The sequence below is a fragment of the Phaethon lepturus genome, unplaced genomic scaffold (assembly GCF_000687285.1).
Source record: "Phaethon lepturus isolate BGI_N335 unplaced genomic scaffold, ASM68728v1 scaffold8273, whole genome shotgun sequence".
Classification (NCBI taxonomy): Eukaryota; Metazoa; Chordata; class Aves; order Phaethontiformes; family Phaethontidae; genus Phaethon; species Phaethon lepturus.
This window is the reverse complement of record NW_010529663.1, coordinates 9,446-21,768: the sequence shown is the minus strand read 5'-3', so window position 1 is coordinate 21,768 and position 12,323 is coordinate 9,446.

The window sequence follows — 12,323 nt, the reverse complement described above, 5'->3', positions numbered from 1 at the left end:
CTGAGGGAGCGCTCGATTCCCTCATCTAGATATCAGACCTGTGAATAAAAGCCCAAAGGGAGAAAATAAAAAGCTAACATTTGATGTAGAAAAGCACCTTATTTGCAGAGAAAGCAGAACATAGATACACTAAAGGGAGCATAGCTAAGAAATGGTGAAGATGCTGTGCTATTTAGGAAAAAAAGAAAGTTGGAAAGGTCATAATGAAATGTCTGTATCCCATGACAAACATTTATCCTCTGGTATCTGTACTGTTATTCCTAGAAAAAGGTGGGTTTTCTTTACCAGATTAGATCTACTTTGCCACAGCCCAGTCTCACCAGAGAGGATGAACAATGGTCTGGTAGAAATTCAGGACAGTGTTCCCACTGACTGTAAAAATTAGTAACTTTTTTCACGGTCGCTGCTGCTTCCTCCTTCAACAACCTTGTCTAGCAAGTCAGTCGTGCTCAGTGAGGTCCAAACTAGAAAATTTATTGTCATGGCTATTTGCTAACTGTTAGCAGTTCCTCACGTTGCTAAAGTTTTGGATTGCTCCCCAAAGGTACTCAGCTTTCTCCATTGTTAAGCCCAAGTATTTAACTGTGGCACACTGCGTGACTTGGCTGCTCTCAGATACTCTTTTAGTGGGTGTCCTGACAGCAGACTGGGCAAGATCCAACCTCCTGCCTGCTGACATTAAGAAAAAAACCCGCAGTGCTTATATTCTATCTAACAGAGCATACAAGTCCTCCCTAAAATTATAAGGGCTGTGCTTAATAGAAGTTTTCCTTTTGGGAGAAAATTGAGAGATCTACCAGCTTCCAAACTAATTTCCTCCAAGCTACAGCCCTGACATCCCTGTTTAGAGAATAAAGGAACACTTTGTATTTCTTTACTTACTTCTGTGGCCATCAGCTTTACCTATGAAGTGTAACTTTTCTGCAAAAATGTAGTTTGTCCTTAGCTCTTTTACCTGATTCTGTCTATACTACTCCACTGTGCATTAGGGAATACTGAAGTGTAATGCAAATTATCAGAGTGTGCAGGTAATTTTTCAGGAAATGTCAATTAAATATGAAAGTAATTTTCAAAGCAATTATCAGGCAAATAGGTTAGTGCTTCTTCACTGTTAAAGAAAAATTCACAAGAGTGTACATACTCCCTGGGCTATAGGCAAGCCAACGACTTTGGAAAAAAATGTTGGAAAACAATACATAAGGCTTCTAAAACTCTTTCTTCATAAACTGCAGGAACTATTGCAGTATATATATGAGTGACATCAAGATTGCAAGAGTATGTCACTCTTTGTGTTGTTAAAAAAAAGTGCTAATAAATTGTGGTCTCAAAATTCCCATCAAAAAAACATAGCAAATGACAGTTAACAATCTATCTGTGATTTCCGAATATCAAATTCATATTATTGATAAGAAAACAGAAAAAACCTGTTTATCCTCTTGATCTTCTACAATATATCATGTGAGAGTGGGAGGAATCACCCTTGTTTTATGCTGATGAACATACAGGGTGCTAGCCCTTGCTACTTTATTCCTTTTAATCTGAAGTTCATGTTACCTTCAAACACTACAACTAGGATAAAATTACCAATATGAATATGTTGTCTTGATTACCAGAGATGACACACACTTAAATTCTTAGGCTGTGAACCATTACCATTACAAAACATTAGATAAAACTGTGGCTGTTCATACTATGTGAATCTTAAACTCATAACAAACATAGGATAAAATGCATTAGCTCAAACATCTTTCGTTAATGTTTTTTTCATCTAGATTAAAAGACAGGGCATTTATAATAAAATAAGAATGTGCACATAGTCAACTCATATATCTATCTCTTATACTGCAATAGCCCAATTGTGTCTGAACTCTTTGCAGTCATTCTTAGTTGTGGGGAAGACAGAACAATGTGCCTGCCAGTAGAGAGGGAACACATCCACCATGGAATCATTTAGACTTTGAAATTAAATCAAGGTTATAGACAAGGTTGCAGCTAACTGGTCAGAGAAAGCAAGTTAGGGAATACAGAACCAAATGCTGTATTAAGGAAATAGGAACCAGGGAAAGGTGTGGTATTTTGTAGTAATAAACACCTCTTGGGGATGTAAACACAACTTTTTCTTGTTCTACATAAAGTGTGATGCGTGCAAAAATACAATGTCTTTGAAGAATTAAGCTCTGAAAACAAAAGTAGATGGTTGCTCCCTGTAACGGTTATTTAACAGCCACAAGAAGGTGTAAATAGTCAGCACAGGTTAGGATCTTTGGTCTACACAGTCTTAGCTGACTGAAAAAGGCACAGAACAAGTTCCGTGCATAAGGAAAGCAACTGGGGGTCCCAAAGTGCTGGGCCCAGCATACAAGTACATATCTCATTAAGTCCAATCTCAGGAGGGTGTTTATAGGTCATGCAAAGTATTCATTTCAGAATGATCTACAAAGGTTATGCCATCTAGGTTGTAGCCAGCTGGCAGATCTGCTAGAGCAAACACTTCATATTGTACTCAGGAGTAATTTCTTTATTAGTTGAGAGATAATGAAGAAAATGAAACAACTCAGAAACATTCCAAGCCATTATGTTGCATCTGCAAACAGCATACTTTCTTCCAAAATCCATTTCTGACTTGATGCTTTTGGTAAGCTTTATGAAAGAAACCTATTAACTATGCATCACATATTAGTAACAGCTTTTTAAATTTTTTAATCAATCAAGGGATCAATTTATTTGATCCCTTCTGAGTTTAAATACATTACACTAGCCGCGTATATGCCTTATCCAACCACAAAGTTTTTCCCATCTTTCAGTATTTGAATGCCTTAGGATCCTCTTCTGGCATAAGCCTTATTTCCTATATGTCTTTTATCTTTTGGAAAAATTCTATCTGCCATCTCATTTCTGACTCTACTTTGTAAAGATCGAAAGTAAAGAATTAAAAGTACATTTTGACAGTAAGGCTTCATTCTTTTATGAATAAATGAGTCAGATCATCTTTTAGATGTCCTGGTTCTAAACCTCTTTACAGAATTCTTTAAAATTGTCATGGTATAATAGCTCCCAAATCTATTGCCCTTTGGACCTTCCAGAGTTTTGCTTAGAGGTTACAATACAATGCAATTGTATGCAAAGTGTTGCCAGTAAATGGGTCACGGAGGAGAATAAGATAGAGCCTAGAAAAAACTATGCATACCAATAAAAGTAAAAATGTAGTCTTTCAGTTTGTTAGCATATAGGAAGTAACTTGAACCAGCAGCGGCTTTTCCTCCTTGCAGTTGTTTCTAACCCTAATCAGAGAAAATCAATCCATTTTCTAAATGGAAAACCAAGGCACAAAGACAGCAGATAGTATATCTCACATCTCTCTCTGTTAGAAATGCCCTCAAACCTCTCTGTCCCAATGTACCTTATCAATATATTACTTTTGGTAAATAATAATAAAAAAAGATAAAAACAAAAACCCAGGCAATTTTGCTTCACACCTCTGTATTAAACAAGTAATATCTAGTAAACCTGTACATGAAATGGAGAATTTGGAAGGTAAATTAGTAGGTACTTGTGGTGTTAACTAATGCGTAAAAAGAAATAGAAAAGTTCCAAAAAAAAGGAAAAGAAAAAAGGCTACTTGTGGTAAAATAACACATTCACTAAGTACCCATGAAGAACTAGCTCCACTTATAATACAGAAATAATTGTTTCATCATCTGGTTTTAGGAACTAATGGTGACTATCTTGTCATTTATGTTGAGGCAAAGTGTGAAAAAGATCACTAGAGAAAAAAACTAATATAGGCTAGCAAAACCAAAAGTTATTTATTTCAAATTTGAAACAGTTAATCTTCCGAACACTAAGACATCCTTATTTACTGTGATAGATATTATGCAAAACAAGGATGATAAAATAGCATGCATTTAGAAATTTGATACAATATTAATGAATAACATATCTGGAAGCAGCATTCACAAATGGCATAAACTATTAATTTCATAATATTTTTAAAACCTGATGCATACTGCTACCTTCTAAACTTATTACTTACTAACTTCTTTAATTATTTAAGAATAATAAAAAGATATTTTTATTATTACAGGCCACATTTTCAAAAGTGTTAAAAGATGAAAATGACTGGTTGAATTAAAGCAAGATAGATGTTACACGATGGGGCTCTTTCATCTGACATTTCAAATATCTGAATTTTTTCCCACTCTTGAGTCTTGCAATACCCCAAGTACTTGCTGAGCATATTTATACAATGGGGCGTGGGACGAACATTTCATGATGACAACCAAAATGCAAGCAAGTGCTGCTCAGCTGAAAATGAAAAATGAAAACAACAAAACCTAAATTTAAGAAAACCCTAATATACCACCGTACACCTCATGAGATCCTCATGTACGATCCTATAAGGCCAAATGCAGCTTGCCAGGCATAGCTGAGTGGCCCACTGAAGGAATCCAGTACAGAAGGACTGAGATGTGAGAGAGAATCGGGTTTTCTCTCTTTACCTGATCCATTCTTGCCTACTGCATAGCTAATTTTCTGGTCCAACTATTTCTTAGCTCTCTCCTTTCCAAATATTATTTAAGAGCCATAGCTAATATTTCCTCACCTTTTGCCATTTCTTGTGTGTAACTTTGGTAAAATGAGATATAATGAAGAATATCTGGACAATACCTTTTGCAGAAGTGGAAACCAAGGCTACATCTATTTTATGATATTCACTTGTAAGTTGAACAAAGGTATTCCCTTATAACATGAGCAGAGACAGTGGCAAAACTCACTAACAACAAGTGGTTGCAAGGAGTAGTGAAACTGAATAAAAAGAAAAGAAATATGTCTTGAACATCCCTTAGCAGTTTATTGTGAAAATGGCTGCAGATAAGAATAAAAGTTTACCTATTCAATCCATCCACTATGTTTTAATTCTAGGAATAAGACTGAAAATATTATAGATAACCCTTTGATAATTAAAATAAAGAATAAACCATCCAGCATGATTTTTAGAAACTTTTACCACTTTTTAAGTTCACGTTACTGCGTTTACTTGTATTCAGTTCTTTCTTCAATCTGTTTTCATTATTCCCACTGAGAGACTGATGTAGTAAACTGGTCTCTTCGGTACGAAGTTTGTGTCACTTTCTTTGACTAAATGTAAAGGTAAATCTTAGTGTCAAAGCACAATAACTATTTCATATGGATGGTTTTACTCATCATCACAGTAAACATCTGATTTGATACAACTCCTAAGGACACACCCTAGTCATCAATTGCAACTTAACCTATTGCACCTATTCCCTCAAGGCAGCACAAGATCTATAGTTTCGGTAGAGGGGGGTCCTGATGATAAAAGCACCAAGATCATAAATATTCCAGTCCTTTTGAATCAGACACATTATGACCAGAAGCAAGGTATTTTGGAGGAGCTGCCCTCCAAAATTTTTGTAATTTGGCACTTTGAATGACTTAATATAGCTTAGCTATACTGTTAAATCCAACATGATGAAAACAAAAACTTTAAACACTCTGTACTGCCAGTGAGGATGAAATTTCCGCATATTGAACTTTGTTGTCTCAGGGAAATAAAAGGATGCAAAACACATTTGGAGTTTTGCATGATTCAGCTCTATGGACAGAAAATGAAGAGTCAATGGCATTCCTTGGAAAAAAAAATAATCTGCTTGTGTCTAAGTTGAAGTTATAAATTAGAAGGAAAAACTTATTCCTTTTTCCATACAAACATTTCTACCAACTCACGATAACCAAACAGATAAAATTCTCTACTTTGGAATAAATTCCCCCTTTGAATGCCTTGTAAGAATTTCAAAGCAAGTGTTATTATGTGCTATTTAATTACAAACTGGTGCATTCCCAGTATGCCTCTCATCTAAACCTTTATTATTTTATAATAATCAATTAGTTATGTGCAATTTTGTCCATGCGAGTGCATGTTTTGTTTGGATAGGTTTTATTCCATATAGAAATTCCTCAGTCAAAAAAATAGAACCAACACTTGCAACGTCATTAATTTTCAGCTTGGGAAAAGTGGATAGGATCCCTTCCGATCTGTTTAAAGGCCATAAACCAGCACCTGTTTGTATGCTTTACTACTGTGTTCACCACCATCTTTCGCCACGTTCTCAAATGATGTCGAGAGTGAAAAAATTAGTTTGCTGGTAACTTGTGCTCCCTCTGCTGGCTGAATAAAACATGAAGTGCAAGTGAAAACACAACCACTGGGCCAATATATAAATGCAGAATTATTACTTGAAATTTCCTAGCCACATTAAAAATACCACATAAAAGATAATTTGATTCTAATTTATTTGTAAGAGGATGATATATTTGGATTGGGTTTTAATTTGCCCTACTGCATATTTACTAACTCAGACAATGTATCCATGATTCCAGCTATGATGGCTTATAAACATTACCAGTGATTAATCAGATAGTCGTTTGAGCCAGCACAAAGTAATTTCTCTCCATTAGATTAAATATGACACACCCTGTCAATTAAAAATCCATTTAACACAAACCCCACAATAATAAGCATTTTGGAGAGAGGCATCAGAAGTTCCATTTGTGAGTAAAATTCCCTATATATAGTGTAGGAATCTGGCTTAGTATTGCAAGTAAATTTATTCTTCACTATAAGTTTGCCTACAGCAAGAACTGTAAAAGACAAATTTTCCTTTTATTATAACAATTCTGTAATGGATTTTTAGTACATCAGCACCAGATAGCTGTAAGCATTAGTTCATTTTCACGGTTTTATAATAATTATTTTTTATTGTTTTTTTTTTTCCTTTGGGTACCAGGAGCAACATCCAGATTAAAAAATTCTAAATCCTAAGAAAATAAATTCATCCATATTCCTTTAGATGATGATAATATCACAAACAAAAATTAAAAATGCTATCTTTAACATTCTTTTTTTTTTCTGCTTGGATAAGGAAGGAAGGAAGGAATACTTGAAGGAAGATCACTGAGATCACAAAGCCTTAATAGGAAATCAAAGCTAATACGGGTGGTATGGCTATGACACTGCTAAGATGTGAGCATATTCCATATTATTCACTCCTCGGAAGTCTGATGAGGACCCACTGCACTCCCTAGGACATAGGCACTGCCTCGATGTTAGTAGGTGTCATGTTGGTTTGTGCTTTGTCAGAAAGGAAGATGACACATAGTGAAAAGCAGCAGTGTACAAAGACAAGCTTTGCAGGAATGCAGAGGAAAACTACGTTAAAAAAGAAACAAACAAAACACACCAAAAAAAACCCCAAAACACTCTGAAGAGACAAGTGGGAGTCAATGGGCAGAATGAAGAAAAATTGCCCATCTGATCTGTCTCATGTTGCACATGACTAAAGACTGTTCCTTTTGCGTCAGTCAGCGAAATGGCACAGCCTCTACAACTCCAAAGGCGCTGCTCTTTGACTAAAAGGATGATAAAATTAATTTTCTTTGCAGAAGAAACATTAGTTCATCGTGTGCTAAAGAATATTCCCCCCATTCTAGGAGGTTTTTCAACCTCCTAGAAGCAATGATGAGACTCCAGGAAACTGTGCCAAAAACCCTGTTCAGATCAGATAATGTCATATTTAATACTGAGTCTTCTCGCCGGGCTTCACTGCCTATCAGTCCCTGAAAAGGCCATTTGGGTGCAATCCTGTAAAGTGCCTGTGGAATGGGCAACTCCTTGAAGGACAGCATTTTGAAATCAGCAACTAAATCTGAATTTAGCTCTAAGGATTTAAGAACTTTATTTCATCTAGATTAGAGTCATGTTCATTGGTGTCAGAAGGTATTTGTGACTGTTAAAAGCAAGAATGTAAAATAAGGGCCTGGATTACCCACAGCTTTATCCTAGTAGGCAGAGAGTCAGACATATGTCACCTTCTTTCTCACAGATGCTGCAATATTTCTGGATTAGGAGGAGGGGATATATTGGACCCTAGCAGTGAAAGAATTGGCTTGAGGCGCCTTGACACCATGGGGAGTTTATGTTTCACAATGGAGAGCAATTTTCTCTCTGATGCTAAAAAGTTCATGCTTATGTTCAACTGGGATTATATGCAATAATTCCAATGTTAACATTTCGTATTGTAATTGCTATCTGCTATTAATCCCTCTCACTTTGGAAAGTGATACAAGCATTTTAAAAAAGGATATGTTTTATTGTCAATAATTTTTGTACAGTATAAGCTGAAATGCATTTAAATACCAAAAGAATTTTAATAATTCATTTGTATTTTTGCAAAGACAAAGAATTGACTAAAGAGGTGGAGGTTAAAAATAAACCAGTCATTGGCAAAAACTGTGACAATCTTGAAACTGAGAACAAATTCTTGTTGTATTCTGTTTTGTCTCAGATAAACATTTATTGTAATATGACACTGTTCAAATGTTATCATCTATTAAAAAAGCACTCCTAAATATGTTTTAAAACAGGTTTAAAACATTTTTAAAAATATAACTAAATTCAATTAATTTCCTTTTAAAAATACTTCAGAAAACAGAAGTAAAACTCTATGTTCCTATACCAATTACACAAATTATAACTGACTTTAAAAAATACATAATAAAGATTTGGAGGAAGAATCAAAACTATAAAAATATAAAAAATAATGTTGTGCAATATTCCACCTATCTTGTACATTATTTAATGTTTTTTCTGTATGGACCTTTATTTCTCATATCAATAAAGATTAGATTGAATTGAATAAAAATTGAATAGCTTACTTTTTTTTATGCTACCATCAGTTGTAAAGATGGGAATCATCTTTCTACGATCTTATTCTTCTCCCCCCAAAAAAGGGAAAAAATCAGGGTTTTATCAATTAAGTTTTATCAGAGTAATTTTGATTTAAAAAAAACCCAAACCCTTTTTCTAGGTTAAACAGACACTGCAGTTCAACAGCAATGGCAAGGAGAAGGCTGTAAATGCTCTTATATACTAAGCAGACATTTGACTAATATGAAAAAGTGGCACAGTATACAAGCTATAGAAATCATCTAAGGCACATCTTCATCAGCTTTGTTCAAGTTTTTAAATTCTTTATTTCTTAGTCAAAAAAACACAGTCTAAAGATGTAGGTACCTTTTCTCTACATCACTGCCCAGAGAAGAAACACTGCTCATGTCTTTGCTGTTGCCCAAGAATTTTTTTCTTCCTGGTTGCCCAGTTAAATATACCACTAATCCTGGACAACATTCAGTTTTCTAATCTAATGAAAAAAAAAAAAATTACCTACCCATTCAGCCTTAATAAATGTCATGGTCTACCACCTTTTTTTGTCACTTCAGCTGTATTTATTGTGATGTAAATGAGATAAGAGCTCACAGAGCATTTTTAGTTAGCAAACCCTTGAAGATGTTAAATATTTCATTAGTCAATCCCTAACAGATCTATAGCATTTGGGTAGCTACCCATTTGTGTAAAATGTACCCTCTATGCATATACCAAAATAAGTAAAGTATATATGCTTATTAATGATCATGCAAAGACAACAAAAAACAGCTTTTTCATTTTTTTTTTTCTGTTTTGATCTGAACAGAGAAGGTTTTAAACAAACAAAACAAAAATTATTTGTTCATGCTGTTGGCTTTTGTGTGGTGTTTTTTTTTTTTTTATCTTGCCTTGCTATGAATACAGTTTTGAAGTTTCTCATGAAAGAAATAAAAATTCAGGGTTTTTCTGGGGGTTTTTTGGTTATATTTTTTCCCTCAGTTATGATAGCAGTTAGCAATCTCCTTCAGAATCTACAGATTCAAATGATAAAGGCCAAGGATTAAGCACAGCCGATTAACAGTCTGTGTCCTCTTCAATCTAGCATTTCCACTGTGGATAAACCCATATTCAGACTGAAGTTATAATAAACAGACTGTCCTCAATATCATTTCCCTAGATGACCTCCCCAAAACTGACATTCAAGTATTCTTGTGGAAAATTACAGTTTATAGTAACTGGTAAAGCAGATGAGACAATATATACCCACACAAATTACTCTGAAGATCAAGCCAAATGTTTAGAAAGCACTTTGGATAAAATCATAATTTTACTATAGATTTTTTTCAGTTCTGAGTAATTTCTTATGATTATAGGTTTGACATATAAAATAAAAGCAGTTTGCTAAATTTTATCTTTATTGCTTGTACTGTGTCTCTTTAAAATAACTGCATAATTATTTATACTTATTATGACAAAAAAACCCTTGATGGATTACAGTGTTTGTAATTCTTTCCCTTCCAAAGGCAAAGGAAAACAAACACCAAGATTTTCCAGCTACATTAGATTCTCTGAAATATAAGTGTTACTCAAAGGAAGGTGTCAGTACAAACCATTTATCCAGTGAACAACAGTAAGAGTAAAAATCTGCGTGGACAGATTTGCAGAAATATTCTATTAGGTATGTGTTTTGATTTCTACCATAAATTGTATTTTCACCTAAAATGAAAAAAAGAGCTCCTAAAAATACAGATAGTTTTTGCTTCGCAAGAACATTTTAACATCGAAAATTCCGACAGGATTCTGCTGCTATTTGACACTTCAAATCCAGAATCATGTGGGTCAAAAGAAAGGCTATAACTAATACTGATATAAACTGTGTAACAGGACATTTCCATTTGTTTACCTTCATCTTCCAACTATTTTAAGAAAATATTGAATTCCACATCATTTAATTTCAGTGTACCTCTTCATACAGAAGCAGCAACATTTCAAACTGTTTTATTATAAATAACTAATCTTATCTACCCAGTTAAAGGGACTGTATTCTAGTCTTGTTTCCATTAGTTTGTACTGGCAGAATTCCAGTGAAGCAATTCTGAAATCAGATGAATGCATGTATGCATTTATTCTTCAATTCTTTATTCAAAGTACATGATCAAAATTTGGTTCCCTTTGACCAAACCGTGCAAGTGATAAGAAACAGGTCATGATATATAATGCAGCTCCTCTGCCCCCAAGAAAACAAAATAAAAAAATCCCACCAAACCTGAGCTGCATTTTGATTAGTGATTCACTAGAACTGGTTTGAAGCAAGCACTGCATGCCACCACAGTTAATTCATTGGTGCTGTTCATCAATTCTTTTCACCGATGTTTAAAAAAAAAAGATAGCATAAAATGATTCGCATTAAGTGTCATAGTCAGAATATTAATTAGGTTTGGAAGATTCCATCCATCTTTTTCTGCACACACAAAACAGTTTCAAAGCTTTTTAAAGTAAATCTGTACTTGAGAAATAATTTAAAATGTGAATTTAACTCAAAGTCTCTCACTTTGAGATCTTGCTTCAAAAACTAATTTCATCATCTGTCTCCATAACAACATAGCTTATTTTTGCCAACTAAGACTCATATAATGAAGGACAATGTGTTTAATCAGACTGTATGGACTACAATTTAAGGCTATTTATGTTTAATATGATTTGGAGACACACTAACTTAGGAGAAGTGATTTGTAGGTCATTTCTCTTTAATCATCTTTATGAGCAGAAAGTTCCGTATTTTCCCCACCAAAAAAGCCACACTGAGTTATATTTAGCTAGTGATAAGATATACAGCATACAATTAAAAGATCATGTACTCCATTTATTCATTTTCAAGTTTCTCATTCCCCACTGGAACCTGTTAAACATGCTTGTCATATTGGACAGGAACAATCATCACTGACATCAAACCTTGTCTCTCATTATTCAGTTATATAGTCTTTTATGCATGGGTTTATATTTTGAAGTGGATGTATAAAAGAAAATAGATTCCATTTGCATGCTATTTGGTGTAAAAAAAAAATATCTAAAACCAGGAGGAAGAGTAAGACACAATTTTTGTGGAATTAAGTGGACAAAAAGGTTTACAACAGGTAAAAATAAATTTATCAATCCTTTCTATTTTTAACAGCAAATGCCATTAGCTATTACATGCAAGATGAGGAATTTTATAGGTTTTTAGTCATTCAGCACGCAGTATTTTATTGTTATCCATTTGATATCAAATATTCTTTTCCTAGACATTTGTATATATTTTTCCATGTCTAATTTCCTGTCTTCCTTAACTAATGGATGAAACTTCGTATTACTAGATTGGAGGAATATATGAATTTATTAACACTGGGCTTTAAAATAAGACTGAGTTAGCAGAGCTGATATTACTTCAGTGAGAACAAATAAAATCTTAACCTGAAATGCTTTCTTAGGGCAACCTCACCCTAGTGACTAATTAAAAGCTGCAGGATAAAATCCACAAGATCATAAACAAATCTGGGAAAGAATTATCTAGGTTATTATCCAAGGAGTGAGATACAGTGCAACGAAGACTGGAAGAGGG